Here is a 22,732-nt window from a genome sequence, read left to right as displayed (position 1 = left end):
AAACAGTGTATGGATTTGTTTCTCAAGCTCTTCCGGGATTCAGTGCCAGGGTGGGTAATAGTTGGTACATTTCAAAGAATGACCATGAAAGGAATAGCTTCTGGTGAAGATCCAGGACTCTTGTTGGTCCCCCGGTTACAAAGTTGGACAAAGTGATATTTGGTTTTGCAGGTTGGATATGGGACGTGAGGTCTGCAGCACTTGATTGCTAGTGGATGTATTATCAGTACACGGTCCTGAAGTATGTTGGGTGGAAAGATGATTACTGCGCAGAATTGAACTAGAAGATGAAGTACCAGAAGGGTGCCCAGTAGACAAACTCAAATGACGCGGGGTCTATGCTTAACATTTGCTTGCAGTACTCAAGACAGCTGGTAATAGTTTTTTCAACAAGGGTTAATCTTGCGGATAGTCAGAAATTTCTAATGCTTGCACAAGAGTAAATAAACTGTCAAAATCCTCAGTTCTAGCTGTTGAAATTTGATCAATTTGCCCTTATTTGTAACAGTCCTGAGTGGCTTAACAGCAACTTCAGTGGCTAGAGTGGGTCCTTCTCGAGTAGGGCTAGTTGACATATCCATAAGGGAATCAGGAATTTTCATACGTCCAAGTGGGGGTTCCAAAATTGAATCAGAAAGGGAAATAGATTTAATTACATCAGATTGGTCATGATGCACCTGTTACCTTTGTGGCCAGGAATGTCCCCTGGGCCTCTGGAGGTTCAGGAGGCACAATGAGGGTGCTTACAATATCTCCAACAGCATGATTACAGGGATCTTTGCTTTGTTCAACTGAAGTTATTTCTTTATCGAGAGCACCCATGACTTTAGTCAAGTAGTTTGAAATTGATGATAATGAACTCAGTGGCATAACATAAGTCCCCGCAGCCCCCAAGGTGCGAGGCGCTCCCAAGCTCCAGGGGCCCCCTTAGCATAGTACCCTGGTCAGAGAGCTCCTGATTGAGTCTGAAGGGGGTCCCTCCACGTATCTTGCAGGGGAGCCCCCTCAAATTTCGTTACACCACTGGATGAACTGGGCTTACCATGCGCTTTGAGTGGCAGCAGTTTACGCTTGCTATTTATGGGTGCTGATGGAGGAGCAAAGGGCCAAGACAGAGGGCCCAGCCTCATCCATTTGTGGCCAGGTGCTCTTGGCCCAGTCTTCACCCGGGCACATGCCCGGGTATGTCTTGCGCTATGGGAACTGGTCAGCACCTTTAGCAAGTTGGTTGCCCCTCCTCCCAGGCTGAGGACTGCTGGGGGACATAGTCCCATCCCAGCTGCGGACAGGAATCAAGTCTGTGGCCCCCACTCTGCGGGAAACAGAGTCTGCGGACTATGAAAGTCTACTACAGACATTTTGCAGAGAAATGTTTGTTTTTAAGCATCATGTAACATCCATAAAAAAGGTTTCTTTTAGATCAAAACTGGACCTCATATATAGGAAATGAGAGAGGGGGCTATAAAGATTATTAGCAATAATATTAGTGAGCTGTTTCTAAATTATAATACCGAAATCAAACGTCACTATCCTCGAATATTAGATGTAAGTACATTTAGAATTTTGACCAGTGTGCCTGTGCGCTGTCAGAAACCTGGCCAAGAAGGCATGAAAGATCTGAAATGGGATCATAAATTCAAAGCTGTTCCGAGCAGGGACCCACAAAATATGTTTGGCCCAGGGGCCCCGAAATCCTTATGATGTCCCTGATATAATTGTTTACTTGCTGTGTATTACTTCTTACATTTGTCAGAAGATTTGATATACCAGCTTTGTTTGCATATTATGCATTATGTCATGCACAATTAGATAAGTAATTCAAAAGAAATATATTACATGATCATTGAGGGATCTATTAATGTACTTTACGTTATGCATGCACTTGTACCTCAGAAAGTTCCTTTGTATTCAAAATGTGCTTTCAGTCTTGCAATCAATTTCCATTTCATTAAAGCTTTATTCGATTTGCATAAGTAAAATCATAAAAGTGAGAAAACAAGATAAAATAAATTAAGCAAACTTGAACATTCACATTAAAATTATTAACGTGAAAAAGATTAAAATCTAAAAACAGTTGGATAAAAAAATCATAATTACATAGACAAATTCTTCCTGTAGCAAATCACTTGTAATCAAGATGTTGGTAAACTCCTGGGTGAGCATATACGCCAAAACTGACTTAGGAAATAATGTTTAATCACTGATTTTTAGGTGTTGAGGAACTTGAGTAACCTGTGGAGATCTGCAGCCGTGACGCAGCTTCAAGGAACATCAACTGTGCTAATGAATACTGAAGCTGGTCAAACAGTCCTGACTCTTTTTTTGCTGTCTTGTATCCAGAACGGCAAAGCAACCAACAATGACCTGCTCACAAGGCCAGACTTCACACCCCATTGGTAGAATCCATAAGAGGTGAGACTACTGCTGCGGAGACAGGGGCAGATGGTTTAAAAGCCAAAAGGGAGATTGGGAGTCAAGGATAGGACCAGGGCAAGCCAAGGGGGGCCAACTGGGAGTCAAGGACAGCAGAAGGACAGTGGAAAATATTTTGCTCTTAACCCTGAGAGATTAGAGTAACATTCTCTAGGATGAAGCCATACAATGCCAAAATGTGGACAGGACACTGTGTACCTTCTTACTGCCTGGGAACACTTGGCTATAGATCACCACTGTTTTTTCATCATTTCACCAGCAGTAGGTGTTATATTAGGGACTATTCGTATGAGAGTAGATTTTGAGTGTTATAGTGAAGGGTCCACTTCCAAAACTCAAGCCTCATCCCCAGGGGAGTACCAAGACCTTTTTCAAATAAAAATCCTCTTGTGAAACTTTGGCCTTATCCCTAGAGGAGTACCAAGTCCTCCTGTAGCATGTTTGGGTGTAGAATAGCTCTGGTCGTTGGTTTACTCGAAGTGAAAGAATCTTGTTTTGAAGTGAAGACTATCTTTATTTAGTGGAACAGACAAGGTAGCATTGTTTTTGTTATTATTAACAAGATTTTGGTTAAGAAAAACCTAGAAAATACATTACCATATTATTTTGTAAAGGGAGGGTCAGTAGAAGGAGTAATACTGATGTCAGATAAAGACACGCTGGCATTGGTCAGATAGCTGGAGCTTAGAGAGCCGTGATTGGTTGACTGTTGTAAGCTGCATTTGTATTGGTCGAGATATTGCTTAAGTAGTGGTACTTTGAATGGTTGGTTAGTGTGAGTTGAGCTGGTATCGGATGATTGATAACAAATAGAAATCATAGAAGTCGGAAGAGTTTGTTGTTAGTTTATTGAATTACATTTTAAAGTAAAGAGTTGGAAAAATGAAGTTGATTAATAAGATAAAAGGTTTCTTTAAAAAGGAGAAACCAATAGTGACTAGAGAGGGAATTCTTATTCCACCTCCAAGAACGCCTGCTTCTTTTATGATGTTGGAATGTGGTTATCATACGTGCACTTGGTTAGAGAATTGGATGAAGTACACGGAATATGATGGTGTTTTAGCCTTTCCAGGGCATGGTACATTTAATGAAAGGATTCTACAGAATCTGAGAAGACGAATGAATTCTTTAGAACCAAGACCTAGACCTACTCAGTATGAGGCGCTTGAGGAATGGGAGTCTGAGGCATTCGAGCGAGAAAAGTATAGGGGTGCAAGAAGATACAGGAATATAATGACTAGATATCCTATTGAGAATCGGGAAGAAAGAATGAAAAGATGGAGGAAACTGTAGTAACAGAGGGTTTATATCCAGTTCTAGTTACTGAAGAATCGACTGGAGGCAAATGTAAAGAGAAAAAGAAAAATGTATAGACATCAGGATTACATTTTGATGATTCTGACAATGATTTGTTAGATGACATTTTGACAAAAAGACCTCCACCATATCAAGAAAGTCCAAAAGAGTCAGATCCAAATGCACCATTAATGGGAACACCACTGATTCCGCAGGTTTCACAAGTTCCTATAGTTACTAGAGTAGTACAAGAGAATGAAATGGATATGTTGACTAAAGCAAGAGAGGAGTTGACTCAGAAAATTAATCAATTGAGTCTGCATGCGGGAGCATTGACAGTGTCGGTAACAATTGGCCCGATAGTTCCATTGTATGGAGATAAACAGAATATATTGAAAGTACATGCATTGACAGTTCCAAAGAATAGTGTTAGGAATGAGGTAGTAATGGTAGCTGATCAGACTGAACAAGTTGAGACAAATACTTCATTGATTGATCTTCCAGTTTGTGAGTTGATAACTGAAACCCCAAAGAGAAGTTCGCAAATAGACCCAAGGAAAATTGTGCAGAGTGTTACTCCAGCTTCAGGGAGTTCAATGGGTCCTTCGCCAGATGAATTCGATGACTGGATAAGGATAATGGAAAAGCGAAAACCTCAACCACCGAGTATAGCTGTGAGTAAATTGAGAGTGGATTTGGATGAAATGATTATTGGTACAATAAGTTCAGACAGATTGAGTACTTATCAAAATGAAGAGTTGTTATTTTTGTGTAAAAATATTTCCTGGAAAGCAAGAAATCTTCATGAGAAATTAACAGAAACTGCTTGTGAATATGGAATAGACATAGAGAAGTCAAAGGTGTTACAGAAATCATATAGAATGGATTTTACTGACAAGGATTTGGAGAGTTTGAATGCGTCTGGTAAAAAATTGCAAATAAAAGAGCTAATGAATATCTTGAAGAAATGGGGAGATATAGAATGATGGAAAGGTAGATGGGCAAAAAAGAAAGAAGAAATGAATACTGATAAAAGTGCGTCATTGTTTCCACTGAGGGAGACAGAACAAGCTGAAAGGGTGTGTCCCATGACAGATGTTCCAGGTGGTGGATATGTTCACGTTCCTTGGATTAGACAGGATATATTATCCTTTCCAAATGCCTTTCCTAGATTGAGGGAGAAACCAGTTAAGTGGTACAAACAGGTCGAGAGGTTTGTGAAAGTTTCAAAGATTTTGTTGAAAGATCTAGATGGTCTGTTTGAGATTGTTGTTCCAGCTGATTTGTGGACTGAGTGACAGATTACTGTTGATTGGCCTAAAGAAGAATGCCCAAGAGATCCAAAGACAGGTGCACCTTCAGATGAGGTGATGAAATATTTCAATCAGGTAATAACTTACCTGAAGAGTAAACGTTTCCCAAAGGAAACAGATTGGGTTAAAATAGACAGGGCAACACAAGAACCGAAAGAATCAGTACATGCATACTATGAGAAGTTGTTACAGGTGTTCAAACAGTACAGCGGGTTTGAGAATATTGGAGATAAAGATATGGGACATTTTGTATATCATTTTGTGTTTGGATTGAGACCAGAGATTAGTAGCATGATTCAGCAACATTTGATTTGTAGGCAGAGGAAGACGATTGATGAGATTCTAAGGTATGCTAAATATTGTAGTGATGACATTGAGTCGAGACATAAAAAGTTAAAAGAGAAAATTATGTGGGCACAAGTAAAGGTAGCAGAGCAACAGGAAGCAAATAATAGTTCTCAAACAGATTATTAGATGAAGGGTCAGAATCAGAATGGTCATGTATCTGGTGGTGGCAGAGGTAGAGGAAAAATGAATAAAGATGATTTGAAAAGGGAATATCCTTGTAATGAGTGCGTAAAATTTGGACATTGGACGAATAAATGTAGATCTGCTCAAAAGAATAATGGGCTGAATCAAAATTTAAATCCACAGATGCAGAATGAGGTGGTTGTGAATCATCAACACCAACAGCAGCAGCAGGTAGATACTCCACAATTACAGGTGCCACACGCTCCAATGCCAAGTACAGAGGTACAGTGCGAACACTGGATTTCATGCAGGTGAACAAGTTGGTAAGAATCAAAATGTGCAAATGGTTTCGCAATACTTGTTGCAATGCAATGAGAGTGACTCAGACTCATCACAATGACGGTGCCTGAGGGGGGAGAAAGAGTGCGTGCTTGGAGCAACTCTAGAGGTAGGTCAGTCAGGTCCATTTGTTGATGGAAAAGTGGAAGGTAATGATATTACATTCCTAGTGGATACTGGTGCTACCAGTTCTACTGTGAGAGCAGCAGAAATTCCTAACCTACCCCTCTCGGGAGAAACTATCCAAGTTGTAGGAGTGTCTAATAAGTTTATTAAAACTCCAATCACAAAGCCAATAGAGGTTCATATTGGAAGATTCAGAGACATGCATCGGTTTGTGGTATGTGATACGAGACCGGTGAATCTTTTAAGGAGAGATTTACTTTCCAAGATGAATTGCACCATCTATTGTACACCAGATGTTATTACTTTTCAAACACCAGATGAGGATGTTGCATTTAAGATGATGCTAGCGAAGCAAGGGACAGAAGTGGATGAGTTGTTTTCACTTCACACTGAAAACGATTTGCCTGCAGAACTGAGAAATTCAGTAAGGTCAGATGTATGGGACTTTACAGGAAAAAAAATTGGTCGGATGAAAGGTGTGAATCCTATTTAGGTTACAGTGAAACTTGGTGCAACGTATCCAAATACACCTCAGTATAAGATGAGTCCTGAGATAATAGGTCTGAACAATGAGATTCCCTGGGCTGAACTTTGAACTCTTTTCCCAAAATAGCCAGGGCTAGCAGCCCTTATGACCTTCCCCCTGACTGTTGTGGCGCCAGTGCTTCCCAAACCTCAGGCAGTTACGTACCGCCACTGCCTGCCACTTACATTACTGGTGGGAGCAACTCGCTACTACAGGGGCACTTTTTCTACCCCCCTTTGTGTGTCCTGTGTAATGTCTGTTATGCCCCGACAAATAGCCCGGTCCGGCACCTAGACCACTAGGATCGTGCACCTCATGCATTCAGATCCTCTTGAGGGCAGCCATGCCCCGAGATCCCTGCATTCCTCCACTTGGTTGGTGATGCACCAAAGTGGCCGGATTAATACACGCCGCACCATGGCATTGGCCAGGCTCATCCGTACACTGATGCTCATCTTGCTATAAGCGTCCCAGAGCACCATGACGACCAGGAGCCACTTGCATGCTTACGCGTAAGTCACAGGGAACAGTCCTCTCCCCCTCGCAGGCGCATTGTCTTCCTCTACCACATGCACATGCACATGCGTACAACGCCGCAACATGACACTGTATACCGGAAGAGGGGACCGCCCTAGCATCAATTAACCTCACTATAACAAGTCGGTCCTCGCCAGGGCCACTCCACATCAGGCAGGCGTATGGACGGGGTAGGTGCTAACTAGCCAGCACCCGAGCTTAACGTAAGTAGAAACTTGAGACTGGGACCATGGTTCCTGAACAGTAAGTTTCTGTACCATGGCTGTGAGGCATGTCTGTTGTTTTGCAGTACACTGATGCTCATCTTGCTATAAGCGCCCCAGAGCACCATGACGACCAAGAGCCAGTTGCACGCTTACACGTAGGTCACGAGGAACAGTCCTCTCCCCCACGCAGGCGCATTGTCTTCCTCTACCACATGCACATGCGTACAACGGATCCTGAACAGTAAGTTGCTGTACCATGGCTGTGAGGCATGGTTGTTGTTTTTCTTACGAATATGCTCTACTGTGTCTCATCTCTTTTAGCCCGGTAAGGTGCAGGCATCCTATCCTACGCTATTAGCCTTTGGAGCAATTCTACTTTCTTTCATTAGGTAAGGGTTCTCTATCATGTTGCCCAGCCTCTAACGGCGGTCTAGCAAAACCTCTCCCTGCGAATTACTACATATACAACATACTCCTGAGTAGGCATACCAGTGCTGCGCTGAGAGTCTTTCACGTTTTGAATGCCACTGTCTTACTACGCCCTTCTGAGGTGTAGGCTCTCATGACACCTGATTTGCTAATTACGGTACATGCTATACATCTTGGGCTCCTAATTACATGATGCCACGCCTGGCGTGGGTGGCTCCTAAGGTGCCGATGGGACCGCACACGTAACCGCCAGCTTTCTGACGCTGCGTGGAGCCGGCCCACCTAGACACCGCACCGGGGCCTTGCCCCATGGTAATATTAACCCTGTCTGTGTCGTGCTTTATTATGCGATGTGCGCAGCTTTGTTGTACACAACTGAGGCACACCCTGAAGCCTCACATACATGTCTGATGCATGTCCTCTATGATGTTTGTTCTTCATTCCTAGGTTGTGTTCAGGAGCAGTATCAACAATTTAGTTGTAGCCTTACTGTAGGGTTCACAGTCCTTTGGCCCGCCCTGAAACCTAAAAGGGTACACACCCTCCTTATTCACTTCTCACATGCATTTCACCTCACTTTGTTTTACGGTCCTGAAGAAGCGCCAAGGATCCATGTGACCACTTAGGCACGAAACATGTTGACCTTCTAGTTACCTGGGCACATTGCGCCTATTGGAGTAACACATAAACCTATAGGTTTTTTATTCTGACAAGGGACGTCACATTAAACACACCCCTTGGTTACCCGTAGTCAGTTTTAATACTTTGCACGCACTTCATCACCCTCTACATAGGACTCACCCCACACACCCGCACACATATCAAACAGCAATTCTCAGAAGATCTCCGCTAAAGTGACCCTTCGGGGGACCCATAGGGCAATGCAGTGCTGGCCCGATGAGGAGCAAATGCCCTATGATGAAGCATGACATCCTTCGGGGTGTGTGAGGGCATCAAGAGGCAAGACCTGCTGTTCCCTCTCACGAGTATGTTCTAGACCTAGGAAATCCCCTTTCCCCTCCTTCCTCTCTTTTCTTAGTGAGTGGGTGACACGCTGCACCCCTCCTTCGGAACAGTGTCCCCTTTGTTTTGATCAGACGCACATAAATTATCACCAGCAAAATTAAAATTTTGTAAACAGGATGTCCAATTTTTGGGACACAAGTTAGAGAAGGGAGTCAGGAAAGGGACACCAGAAAGGATCAATGTAATTCAGAAAATGAGTTCACCTAAAACTCAGAAAGAAGTGCGAATATTTTTGGGAATGGCTGGATACTGTCGACAGTGGATCAGTGGGTTTTCACTGATTGCAAAACCTCTACAGAGGTTGACACACAAAGATGTGACTGATCCAATTGAGTTGGATGATGAGAGCATGAAGGCTTTTATTGAGTTACGAGACAGTCTCTATCGAGTACCTGCATTGGGAATGCCAGATTATGAAAAGGATTTTGCATTATACTGTTGTGAGAGAGATTGGTGTGCATTATCAGTTTTGACACAAAGACATGGAATGGCACGAAGTCCAGTGACCTATTTTTCTGCTACTTTGGATTTAGTGACTGCAGCATTACCAGGTTGTTTGAAAGCAGTTGCTGCAACTTGTGTGAGCCTGGAACAGAGTGATTCGATTGTGATGGGACATCCAGTTAAAGTATATGTTCCACATTCGGTTGAGATTCTTTTGACAAGAACCTGCACTCAGCACATGACTTATAGTCAGCTGACTAGGTATGAGAGAGTAATATTGGGTGCTGAGAATCTGACAGTAGTTAGATGTTCGACGATAAACCCAGGAACACTGCTGCCTAGTCCGTTTTGTGAGGAAGTGAAAGATGAAGCAGATCATTATTATTTTAATGTGACAGAGTTGTGTACGAAACCAAGGCCGGATATCAAGGATACCCTACTAAAAGAATCAGATAGTGTGATGTTTGATGTGGATCATGTCTGAGAAATGAAAGTGGTGTATTAAGTTCTGCCTATGCAGTATGTACAGTGGCTGCAGTTCTAGAAGCATCCTGTCTAAATGGAGTAAAATCTGCACAAATTGCTGAACTAATCGCTCTGATAGAGCTTGTAAAATTGGCAAAAATTTAAGAGTAACCATATTCACCGATAGTCAATATGGTTTTGGGGTGGTTAATGATTTCGGGCAGCTATGGATGCAAAGAGTATTTCTGACTTCTTCAGGTTCTCCGATTAAAAATGGCAAAAATTTGAAAGATTTATTGGATGCCTTGTAATTGCCCCAAAATATTGTAGTGGTAAAATGTTCTGCACATAAGTCAGGAAATGATTATGTGATGAATGGCAACAGATCTGCTGATCAAGTAGCGCATTTCTGTGCACAAAGTTCAATTGCCATCAACAGAAGGGTGGAAAAGAAAAATACCAATTGCCACTTGATGTTTTCCTCTTTAGAATCTTGGGATGAAATTAGGCAGTTGCAGGATGAGAAAGTGAGGAGAAAAAAAAGCTTTGGATAAAATCAGGCTGCACAAGGAGAGCAGAGGATGAGATATGGGTGTGCACAGATGATAGACCAGTCATGCCAGATTGCTTCCTTTCCCAAATGGCAAGGGTATACCGTGAAATTGCACATGTTGGAAGAGATGCAATGATTCGGCTCTTCAAGCTGTCATGGTATAACCCAAAATTCAGGGTCATTGCAGAGAGCTTGTGCCAGAGGTGTGTCACCTGTCAGCAGCAGAATCCAGGTAGAAAGACAGTTGTTAGTTGGGGACGAATTGGAAAAGCAGCAGGCTTAAAATTGATTTTATCAAATTACCCCCATGTAACGGACTAAAATATGTGTTGGTTGTTGTTTGTTTGTTTTCTCGTTGGGTAGAGGCTTATCACACAAGAAGGAATGATAGACTTACCGTAGCTAAACTGCTCCTGGGAGAACTAATCCCAAGGTACAGATTTCCAGTCACTTTAGAAACAGATAGGGTATCCCATTTTAATAATGAGATCATTTGGATGATTTGTGCAGCATTACAAATTGAACAAAAGCTGCATTTTGCCTATCGACCAGAGGCTTCTGGAATAGTAGAGCAAATCAATGGCACTATAAAATCTAGATTGGGAAAAGTGTGTGCATCCACAACACTGAAATGGCCTGACGCTTTACCTCTGGTATTGATGAGTCTTAGAAGCAATCCTGATAAAAAAGACTGGATTGAGTTCTCATGAAGTCTGTTAAGAAGACACACACTGGTAAGTTTTAAGTGGAGTTTATTTCTTGTGATTCTCAAACACCAACTTCTGCTGCAGCCTCTCCGCTCTCCTGGCTACATCTGTGTTCTCAAGATGCTACCATGGAGATGGAATGGAACATGCACATGCACATTACTTAAATCATTACAACACATCCCCTTTACAGAGAATACAGAAGAAAAGGAGAAAAGTGGGAAGAAGAAACTAGAAAGAAGAGAAGAGATTAATATATTAAAAACAAAATACTAAACAGTATAAAAACAGTTCAGAAGGTAAAAATACACTTCTTAATTTTCTCAATTAATGACAGAACACAGTTGAAAACAACTCTTAAACCATCAATACATTTCATAGTCTTCGTACCTCTTTGGAGAATAACGAGACCTTGGAGGAAGAGGCATAAGACCAGATTTGGTGGATGAACTTGAATCTGTTGAACTGTTTGGGCAAAAGGGAAACTTAGACTTGTCACCTTGGAACTTTACCAAACGAGACATGCTCCACTTACCACTATTATGAACTGAAACCACATTTTTATATACAGAAGTGATAACAAAAGGTCCCATAAACTCAATGACACCTTTTTTGTGCCCCCACGGTCTCTTAAGAAGTACCCAATCACCAACCCTCCATGTCATGACCTTGGTGGATTTCTTGAGATCAAACCTTTACTTGTACTTATTTTGGTAGACCTAATTTTACTACTCACCTCCTTCTCATGCAAAACAGAACCTTCTATGAGAGGTAACCACCCAGGATTGAGTTTAGATAACGCAACACTCCCTCGTAACACTTGATAAGGAGATCTTTGCAGAACTGTATTGACAGCCGTGCGATGAGCCCACCAGGTATCCCTTGGAACACTTTTGAGGGAAACCCTCATTTCAATTGCTCTTTGCACACATGCCTTGACTACTCTGTTCATGCGTTCCGCAAGTCCATTGGCCTGCGGTGCATAAAGAGTAGTCCTCTGATGTATAATACCATAATCAGTCAAAAATTCATGCATCTCCTGAGACACAAATTGCACCCCATTATCAGTGACTAGAAATTTGGGAATGCCCTCACTAGCAAATTCATCTTTCAGAAAGTCAATAACTACTTTGGTATTGACAGAACTTACACATTTGGTAGATACCCACTTGGATGAATAATCCACTAAAAGAATGACAAACCTCGCTGCAAGATTTAATAAATAAAAAGGACCCATGAGATCCAACCCAAGTTTTACCCAAGGCTCCCGTGGGACTTCAACAGGTGATAATGGAGGAGTATTGATAACTCTGGACTTGTCACAGGAAGCACATTGGTAACATTCTTTAACAATTTATTCAACCTGACCATCCATTTTTGGCCACCAATACCTTTCACGGAGACGTGACTTAATAAGGTTTCTTTCTAAGTGCCCTTCGTGAGCCAAGTTTATAAGCTTTGACTTAAGAGCATCAGGTGGTACCACTCTTTCACCACGCATGAGTTGACCCTCACAAATGGTAAGCTCATTTCTAATGACAAAGCGTGTTACAACAGGAATTAACACATCTTCCGTCATAGCATGTTTCCATTCACACTCTTGAATGGCAGGCTCCTTGACCCAACAAACATTTACAGTATCAGAGTCAGGTGTATCAGTACCACATTCAATAGGTAATCTTGATAGGCAATCTGCTGCTTTGTTGGCAGAACCGGGAGATATTCAACACTAAAATTATATTCTTCTAAACCTTCACTCCATCGTTTGAGTCTAGGTGTAAGTCTTTCACTCTCTGCACAGGAAAATACATGAACTAGAGGGCGGTGATCAGATTTTACTATAAAAGGAATGCCCCATAAATAAAACTTAAAATGCTTTACTGCCCACACAATGGCCAACGCCTCCCTCTCAATGCATGAGTACTGTTGTTCAGGCTTTTTTAACGCTCTGGAAGCGAACTCCACCACTCGTTCTTCACCATCATCCACTTGAGAAAGTACAGGCCCAAGACCACACAAGCTAACATCAGTAGTTAGGAACGTTTTTTTTCTAGAATCAAAGTGGCCAAGGGTTGGCATCTTTCAACCATATCTATATCTGGACAGGTCTCAGGGTCTTTTGCAATCAGCAGGGGTACTCGACAAGGCTGCCCGTGCTCCCCCCTGCTGTTTGCTTTGTATATAGATCCATTTTTGAGTAAACTTGAACTATGCCCGAATATAGCTCCCGTTAAGATTAATACAGCCAAAATTAAAGTTCTAGCTTACGCAGACGATATTATAGTGATAACCAAAGATGTCTCCACCTCATTTTCAGCAATTAAAGTGGCAGCCAAACATTATGGTCAGTATTCGGGCTATAAGCTTAACGCCCAGAAAATACAGGTGGTCCAAACGGCTACGATGGGCCCTTCTACTGCGCCGGTGGTCCAGAGTGCACGTTATCTAGGGATAGAAATAACAGCCGCAATTGATAGACTGCCTGATATGAACATCTTGCCCATTATAGACAAAGTTAATTTTACATTACGTAGATTAGATAATTTACACTTGTCTCTGTTTGGAAGACGCAATGTTTTAAAGATGTTGATACTCCCGAAATTTCTTTATGCATTTAGGACCATCCCATTGGAATTTACTCAGTCCAGCCTTGTCCGTGCAGAGAGATGTTGCAACAGGTTTTTATGGGGCTATCGTCAGCCGCGTAGGGCTGCAAAATGGATGCAGCTACCACTGGAAAGGGGGGGTGGTCTGTACCCAACTTGTTGTTATACAGCTGGACTGCGCTGATTCAACATTTTGCCGTTCCGCTGTTTGGGGACAGAGCAAATCTCCCGCCATGCAGGGCACCATCTATTTTTGAGATAGGTTTAGGACAAGCAGTCAAGGGGATATTAACGTCAGTACTCGAACCCAGTTATTACAAAAAGACTACATTTAAAGTTATTACTTCTATGTATTCAATATGGAGGAAGGTTCGACGTAGATGGTCAATCTCTGGCATTAACTTTTATATCCCCTTGTCAGCAGCCAGATTGCTCCCTTGTATCTTTCAAGATAATGTTACAATACGATGGCGGTTACAAGGTATCAAGACAATAGGGGATTTGGCTTATGAGGGGAATATGGCTACTTTTCTCTTTTTAAAAGATAAGTTTACACTAGATACCCACGATTTTTTTAAATATTTGCAGGTTCGCAGTTACCTTTCTACACTTTTGCATAATACTCCAACTTTATTTCGTAGGAATACACTCATGGATTTAATCTTTAAACAATTCACGAATTGGGCCAATTTATAGAAATTTACTTTCAGCTCTACCTGACGATACATTTATATTTAAAGCTAAATGGGAAGACAAGTTTTGTAAGTCTGATATTGACATAGCTCAATCGTTAGACCTCTCGGGTAAGGTTTTAATTTCCGGAAGCTTACGCTCCCAAAGCTATATGGCTTTGTATGACCTCTATTATACCTCAGCTAAAATAGTTAAATGGGGTGGCAGGGGTGGCCACATCTGTCCTAGATGTGGCATAATAGCAGCTGACGACGTCCACATGTTCTTTGCCTGCCCTAAGCTGGCCCAATTCCTTCAGGATATACAAACATTTATTAATATTAGCCTCAAAATTCCCATGGCCTTGTCAGCTGAATTAGTAATAATGGGTTGTGAAACTGATACTTCACTGAATAGACCGAGTCACATTATTGCTCTAATATTCATTGCTGTGTCGCAAATAAGATTATGCATTACATCGGAATGGATAAACTCTGTTGCCCCAACTTTTGTGAATTGGAGATCAAGGATCTTAGCCCTCTATAATCTTGAGTCAGCTGTGTTTATAAGGGGGGGTAGGAGAAGACGGGAAAGGGGCACACAAATTTGGGCCCCATTTACACAATGGCTGGAAAGCTAAATGATACACAATTTGGCTGTAATTAAGCCATTCTCCTTTTTTTTGTCTTTTTTTTCCTAGGGGAATTGAGACCCATGTGTCTGTCTTAGTTTTATCACGATTTAAGGTATGATTGGATGTTCTACAGGAATTCACGACTGTAATTGATGTAATAGATGTTAATGTTATTTAAAAAGGCTATTTGTATTGTTTGTGCTTCCAAGCTGAAATAAAAATAAAATAAAAAAAAATAAAAAATTAATGGCACTGAAAGCTGCAGCACACTCAGGTGACCAGACAAAATGCGTTCCCTTCCTAAGAAGGACTCTGATAGGTTCAACAGTGGAGACAAAACCTTAAATAAATTTGGCATTAAAACTCAGCAAGGCCGAGGAATGACCTCACTTGCTCTTTGTCAGTTGGAGCAGGGGCATCAACAATACTCTTTGCAAGGTCCAGTTTTGGTCGGATGCCCTCTCCAGATATTACAAGACCTAAATAAGTAACAGAAGATTCACTGATTCGACATTTCAAACAGTTCACAGTTAAACCTTTCTCAGCTAGTCTGTGTAATGTGAGTCTCAAAACACTGTCATGCTCCGAATCATCTTTGCCATATACTAAGATATCATCCTGGAAAAACATGATGTTGGAAATATCACCCAAGATCCTTTTCATAATGCGTTGAAAACAGGCAGCTGCTGAGGCTAACCTGAATGGCATCCTGATGAATCGGAAGGCCCCCAGTGGGGTCACAAAAGATGTAAGATGTTTGGAATCTGGATGGAGGGGAACTTGATGGTATGCTGAAGATAAATCTAACACACTGAAGATCTTGGCACCACCCAGCATGTTAATAGACTCAGATATATTAGGTAGTGGTTGGCGATCTACCCAGATCCACCTGTTTAAACTTCTCAAGTCCACACACATCCTAATATTCTTCCCTCCATCTTTAGGGGCTAAAACCACTGGGGCCAACCATTCGGAGGATTCGATTTCCTCAATTACACCCAGAGTAACTAGCCTCTTGAGTTCAGACCTCAGGGGTTCTAACATCATGTTAGGAACTTTCCTAACTTTGTGCACCACCGGTACAGCTTTTTGTTTTAGTACTCAACGATGTTCAAAATCTTTAAGTATGCAGCTTCGCGAGTCATACACAACAACAAAAAAACGGGGAAACAGTCTAAAATGCCTCAAATTCGCTGCAGAGCTCACTGAAAGTCGGGAAAATCGGCAGAAAGCATCCAGGCGTTGACAGCAAGTCCTCAAAGTACTTATTCACGATTCAATCAATTCGAAGCAGCCGATACAGCCAAACAACTTTCGTGGGTTCATGAAAAGTGAGAGTTGGTGGCAAACTTGTCCCTCGCAAGTGTCCCTCGACGCCAGTGTTAAGGAGACACACACTGGTAAGTTTTAAGGGGAGTTTATTTCTTGTGATTCTCAACCACCAACTCCTGCTGCAGCCTCTCTGCTCTCCTGGTTACAACTGTCTTCTCAAGACGCTACCATGGAGATGGAATGGAACATGCACATGCACAATACTTAAATCATTACAACAAAGTCCTAATGGGAAGAGCAATGAGACAAGCAATTGTGCCAGCAAAAAAACTAATGAGAATTTCTGATGATCTAGTGCTTGATTATTGCACATGATTGGCTGATCTGGTGCGTTCTGTGTCTCATCAGGCTAGAGAAATTGCAACCACAACACAGCTGGATCAAGCACATGATCTGAGTCCAGGAGAGTGGGTTCTCATCAAGAAACACATGAGGAAGTTGTGTTTAGAACCCAGGTGACACGGATCATATCAGATCATTTTGGTGACAACAACAGCAGGGAAGTGTGGTGGCTTGCCAAACTGGATTCATGCAAGTCATACAAGAAGAGTCCCAAGTCCACTTGAAGAAAGTGAACAGCAACTGGTCAAAGAAAAGAAGAAACCAGAAGCTAGAGGTTGTGAAGCTAAAGAATCTAGAGTGACATATTCTGATGAGCCTGTAGATGATGAACAACCAATCACAAGTCAAGTAAAGTGGGCACCAGCTACTGGGTCTCGTAAGAATGCTGTTGAAAAACAAAAAGAGAAAGTTTCTGAAAATAAAGAACAAGCACAACAAAGAGAAGGGCTGAATAAAATAATTTGTGAGCCAGAAAAAGAAGATGAAGAAGAAGTTCAAGCAAAAAGAGCAAGAAAGGGAGATAACAGGCCAGGTGGAGTAAAAAGACTGAAATACACTCTTGAAAAGAGAAAGCTAGAGCAAATAAATGAAGTCTCAAGTCAAATTGAACATGAAGAATCAGTGAAAGAATTACAGCGAAAAACAAAAAGAATAACAATTCCGAGCAAAAGATATACAGCTCCAGAATGGACATATGTGATAATGTAAGAAATTGAAAGCTCTGCTCAAATAAAGAGAGAAGTTGGCAATAGTACTGAGCAAGTTGATGAAACCACCTTAAAAGGACTGTGAAAAGTTAAAGTGCAACAATTCCAGTCAAAATGAATTGAAAGATCAAGAAGATCTGAAGAAGACTTTGAGAAGATTTTTTTTTTAAAAAGAGGGGGGTAAAGAAGAAAGCCTTGAAGTGTTTGGATGCACTAGATTAGTGGATTTCTGAGTCTTTAGAAAGTCATTAGAGTTTTTTCTTAGATTTTTGATTTTTCTAGTTTTTATATTTTTTTATAGTATACAAAATGGCAGGAGCTACAGTGACTGAACATCCAAAACCTATTCTAAAATGTAGATGTATTAAAGCTTGCTTATGTAGTGTCTTACTATTAATGTTGATGTGGTTAACACTAACTGTCGTTGTCCCTGTCCTAATGGTGACTAATAATAAAAATAATATTAATAATGTAATAAGTGAAAGAGTGAATGCTGTGACTAAAAAAAAACACCTAATACCAATATAGAACAAATAGATGAAAGTATTTATCATCAGGATAAATCGATGAATGATTTCTCGTTACATGTCTTTACAAAACTACTCTATGACTACATCGACACAATGGATGTGAGTGATTGTTATGTCTGCATGCAATTACCTTCGTCAGTCTCGGAGGGCATTACCTACCATCACTTACTGTTAATGTATGGTGTGTCATGTAGTGTACTAACCAGTTTGTTTTATGTAACGGGGAAGTTGGAGTTCTACTATTCAAATTTAGACCTAGTATTTTCAGAAATTACTATTAGAAAAGATATGAATAAAATATATAGGGGCATATGTATCAAACTCCCCTCTAGCGAATCCTAATTTGCGATATTTTGCGATTCGCAAATTCAGATTCGCTAAACGGGATGTAAGAAATAAATCGCTAATCATTTGCGATTACTTAAAAGTAGCAAATAATTCGCAGAATCCCGTTTTGCGATTTCTTAATAGCGAAATTCGCAAATTAAGAAATCGCAAAAACTGGAATCTGCAAGCCTGGTGCAGGCTGATGACATCACAAACAGGCAACTGGAGTGATTGCCTGCACCTGCTCACCTGAGCCACACCCAGAGGCTGCTTGTGGAGTGTGAGGAGGCTTTCCTGGAGACAGCAACCAGCAATGGATCCCAAACAAAAACAGCAGGGCAAGGATGCTGAGAAAAGAAAGCGAAAACACAAGTTTTCTGAAAAGGAGCAGGAGGTCCTCATTGAGGAGATGGTCTGCAGCCATGAGCTCCTCTTTGGGAAGAAGGCACTCAAAGTCCCAGAGGCCAGGAAGAGGAAAATCTGGCTCGAAATACAGAGCAAGGTGAATGCTGTTGGAGTCACCACACGTACCATCGAGGAGCTGCGCAAGCGGTGGTACGATATGCGCCAGAGGTCCAAGGAGAGGGTGGCAGCCAATCAGACTGGAGGAGGACCATCCACTGCAGAGCAGCCAACCCCCCATGAGGAGCTTGTGGAGTCTACCCTCCTGCCTGAGAGCGTTGGTGGTGTGGCTGCAATAGACAGCTCTGACCCCTCATCCAGCAGACAAGGTAAGATGCATGCAAAATCAACCTGCACTCCTCCCCATCCCTTGCACACTCCCCCAAATGCGCATAGTAAACTCCCAAATTGTCAATCCAGGCCAGGTCTTACAGCACACACAGCAATGCATCATGGGACTCGTAGTACTGTGTCTGACTGTGTGTCCATGACACCATCAAAATTAAATGCAACATATGTGTTTTGGGGATCATTGAATGAAAATGTGTCAGAGGTTAGCCGTCAAAGAATTGTAACTTTATTGAGTGCCACATGCAGACAGTAACACAAACTCATGTAGTCCCCTTTACATCCACAGCACAAGGCATGCCACAAGAAGACAGCACAGAGGGAGAGGAGCCTGCAGACCCTGCGGACTCCAGCGTTGACACAGAGCAGCAGCCAATTCAGCGCAGGAAGCGCACACATGTGCCCCCACTGCCTCCATTTGACGAGGAATTCACAGCAACAGGCGATGACACCGACAGGAGAGAGGGTAGTCAGGGTGTGACAGAACTGCACTGTCATGACGCACAGACATCAAGGCAAAGGGCACAGGCCACATCCAGATCAAGGCCCAGGAGCAGCACTGTAACAGAAGGAGAAGGGTCCGTGTTCTCCGGCTTGGAACAGTGCATGCTGCAGGAACAGCGCCTGCAAAGCAAGGCAATGCGGTCAATAAATCGCCAGCTATGCCGCATACATCAGGACAATAGGAAGATGGCTTTTTACATCATACATTTTGCCTCTGACACCATTGATCACAACTTTTGTTTTGTCAGCTAGTCTATTTAATGACTGCGATTTGAAAAATGATTTTTTCATTTACTTATCAATTCTTGACTGGATGAACACTACTCATTCGTAATACACTTATTGTATACATAAAACAGTGACATATATTTACATTTATACAGTGACTTCATAACATGTCAAAATAACACTGCAATGAATTTGAAAGCAATCAAAAAGCCTATTTTGGCATGACAATAATCATTTGTCCGATACTATTTGATTTTAAGAACTTGAGCCGGTTGGCTCCTATAGTTCTAGCTACTGTTGCGGTCCTGCGCAGAGTCGGATACTTGTGACTATAAAGAGTTCAACCAAGCATACAGATTACGTTCCTTCTGTGTGTTTGCTTATGTGGAAAAGCTGGTTTCTAGGTTAGTCTCCCACAAAGGTGTTCACGATCTCTGCTTGTTCGCCAACGCGTTTCGACCTGTGTAATTAGGGACCTGTGTAGTGTTTATGAGGTCCTCTTCAGGGCAGATATGGAGTTGTAATCGGACTTCTAGTCACTCTTCTGGCATTTTCAAAGTGTCCGAGCACTTTGAAAATGCCTGAAGAGTGACCACAGCCGAAAAAGAGAAAGGAGACCACGGAGCATCGTACAAGACGATTAGAGTACTAACAAGCAAAGAGCAAGAAACTAGCAAGACTTATACGAGGCAAGTCATTTCCTGAGAGCTGGCACCTTACACAACAAGGCAAGACAAAGAAGACAAGTCATATGTTCACATTAAAGGTAAAGTAGAAAAAAACTTTTTTTCAATACCTGGAAGGGTAAAGAGGTTACAAAGTCAGAGTAACTCCTCCTATGTTATAGTCACTTAATCACTTAAATTACTCTAACAAATCAACCGTGGTTGATATAAATGCACTTCAGTGGGGAAAGATGTGAAGGATCTAGATAGGGTAAATTCTTACGTCTTCACCAAAAGGTGAGCAAGGAAAATCTTCCTTTTTGTTTATTTACCCTCACACACCCTAGTGGTGTCATGCTTCATCATCGGGTCACCCCGACGCCTAAAAGTCGGGGTGGGCTCAACCACAGTGTTGGGAGCTCTTGATAGAAGTTGTTGACCTGGGGGGCTGAATAAGTTAAAATACCTCAGACAGATCCCCGGTATCCCTTTATTCTTGGGTCTGTCTGGGTAACTAAAAAACAAATATTGGGTCTTATTAGGAATCTTATGGTCCTAAGACCCTAGTGCCAACATGTTTCAGTCCTATATTGGCCGTAAAGGTCCTGGACTTTCATCAGGGCTAGGTTGGGCCTCCCTAGGAGACAGGACAGACGGGAATTCCCTATCCTGTACGTGGTGCAAGGGCAGAGTAGCTGCTCCTTGTTTGGGTGATTGATTATTTACCAATCATATATTATACTCCATCTGTAAAGAGAAAGACAGACAACAAAGAAAGACACAAAAACAAAAACAACATACATTTGTATAGTAATGTCATAGTGTCTCCGCAATATTGTGTCCCACATTGCGTGCTTTGGAAATAATTAAAGAACCACACGTGCCAAATTGTGTCTATGACATAGTGGTAATCAATTTCTTCCAAACTTGTGCCACTCGCGTGCATATCTTCACATAATGCTATTACGTGACAGATGAATTGTGGGGTGGCAATTGCACTCAAAGACTGACCAAAATTCATGTCAGTACGTCTATATATTCACTAGTAACACACTCCATGCCTCACACTCACTCCACATTCATACCGTGTTTGTGAATAGAATAACGGTAATCTTAGTCATGTTCATTTATCATTATCCCTCCTCATCATGATTTTGTGCGTTAAAAATGAAACAAAACATTCCCTTACCCAATTCTTGAATGGTTTCTGTATCTCAGGGGACCGTACAGCGTCTAGGGGTAGCTCTATAGTCAAACCCTAAAATTTTGACCCCAGGAGGTTAAGGGAAACGTAGGTAAACATAGTGAGAGGTTTTTTCTAAAAACCGCGTGTATAGACCCTCGTATTCCTCGTGTAGAGGAACACAAGATGAGAACGTTGGCAATGGAACTCAAAATGCCTATCCATAACTTACTTCTTCAAGAGTCCTGCCCCGCGTGCACACCTCCTTGGCTTCGGTTCCCGGCTTTCGCGTTAGTAATGCGAAGGAGCCGCGTTTTTGTACCTCTGTGTTGTCATAGGTACTGATTGGTAGGCGACACTCGGTGCGGTCAGAAGTACGTAATGACGCCTATGACGTTCAAGGAATCATGGGAATTGTAGTTCCTTGTAATAATCGTGAGACACTACGGAAAATGTATATCTTCTGATATATCGTCTTAATTTCTTTTCTCATTGTAAACAGACATAAAATCAAAATAACGTGCAATACTTAAGCGTTAGATGCAGTCTGTATCTTCATAGGTACTGATTGCTAGGCGACACTCGGCGCGGTCAGAAGTAACTGATGACGCCTATGACGTGCAAGGAATCAAGGGAAATGTAGTTCCTTGTGATAATCGTAAGATACTACAGAAAATGTATATCTTCTGACATATCGTCTTAATTTATTGTCTCATTGTAAACAGACACAACATCAAAATAACGCGCTAGACTTAAGCGTTAGATGCAATCTATAGTGTTGTATCAGTAAGAAATGTGAAGCACAGTATGTATTTCTGCTTCTCCGATTGATGACACGAATACGTTATACAAAACTGTTTGTTTAATTAAATTATGCGCAAGTCCCAAATTTTATTAAAAGAGGGGGTCGGTATAAGTGATAATTAAATAGGCTCATGCTGTAGGTAAACCTAAGTAGGTTTCTCGAGCCGGGTAGAAAACCAACGTACTCTTACAGTGATCGTGGGGACTGTAATTGCCCAATTTGTGAAAAACCTATTGATGCGTTAAAGTCATTAATACATATGAACAGTTCTCACTAATCCCCTAGTGATAGCCATTCGGGGAATTTTGATTTGAGTCTAGGTAGCCAATGAGAAATATTTTCCTCGTATAGGGACTGATGCAATGTTGTAGAATATACGATGATCATATTCATATTCCCTTCATGAAAGGCAGATGTGCAAGCCATAAAATAATATGTTCAGGTACTGTTATCTTAAGAAAATTTTTGGAATCAACGCTCATATGGCCACCATATTAAGGTCCCTAAGTTGGATATACACTTTTAGGGAGCATATTAATACACAGATCTAGGGCCTAGTTGTAATTTAATCCCTTT

Source organism: Triturus cristatus, chromosome 3_1 (genome assembly GCF_964204655.1).
Source record: "Triturus cristatus chromosome 3_1, aTriCri1.1, whole genome shotgun sequence".
In the NCBI taxonomy this organism is placed as follows: domain Eukaryota; kingdom Metazoa; phylum Chordata; class Amphibia; order Caudata; family Salamandridae; genus Triturus; species Triturus cristatus.
Note: the sequence above shows the minus strand (reverse complement) of the source record.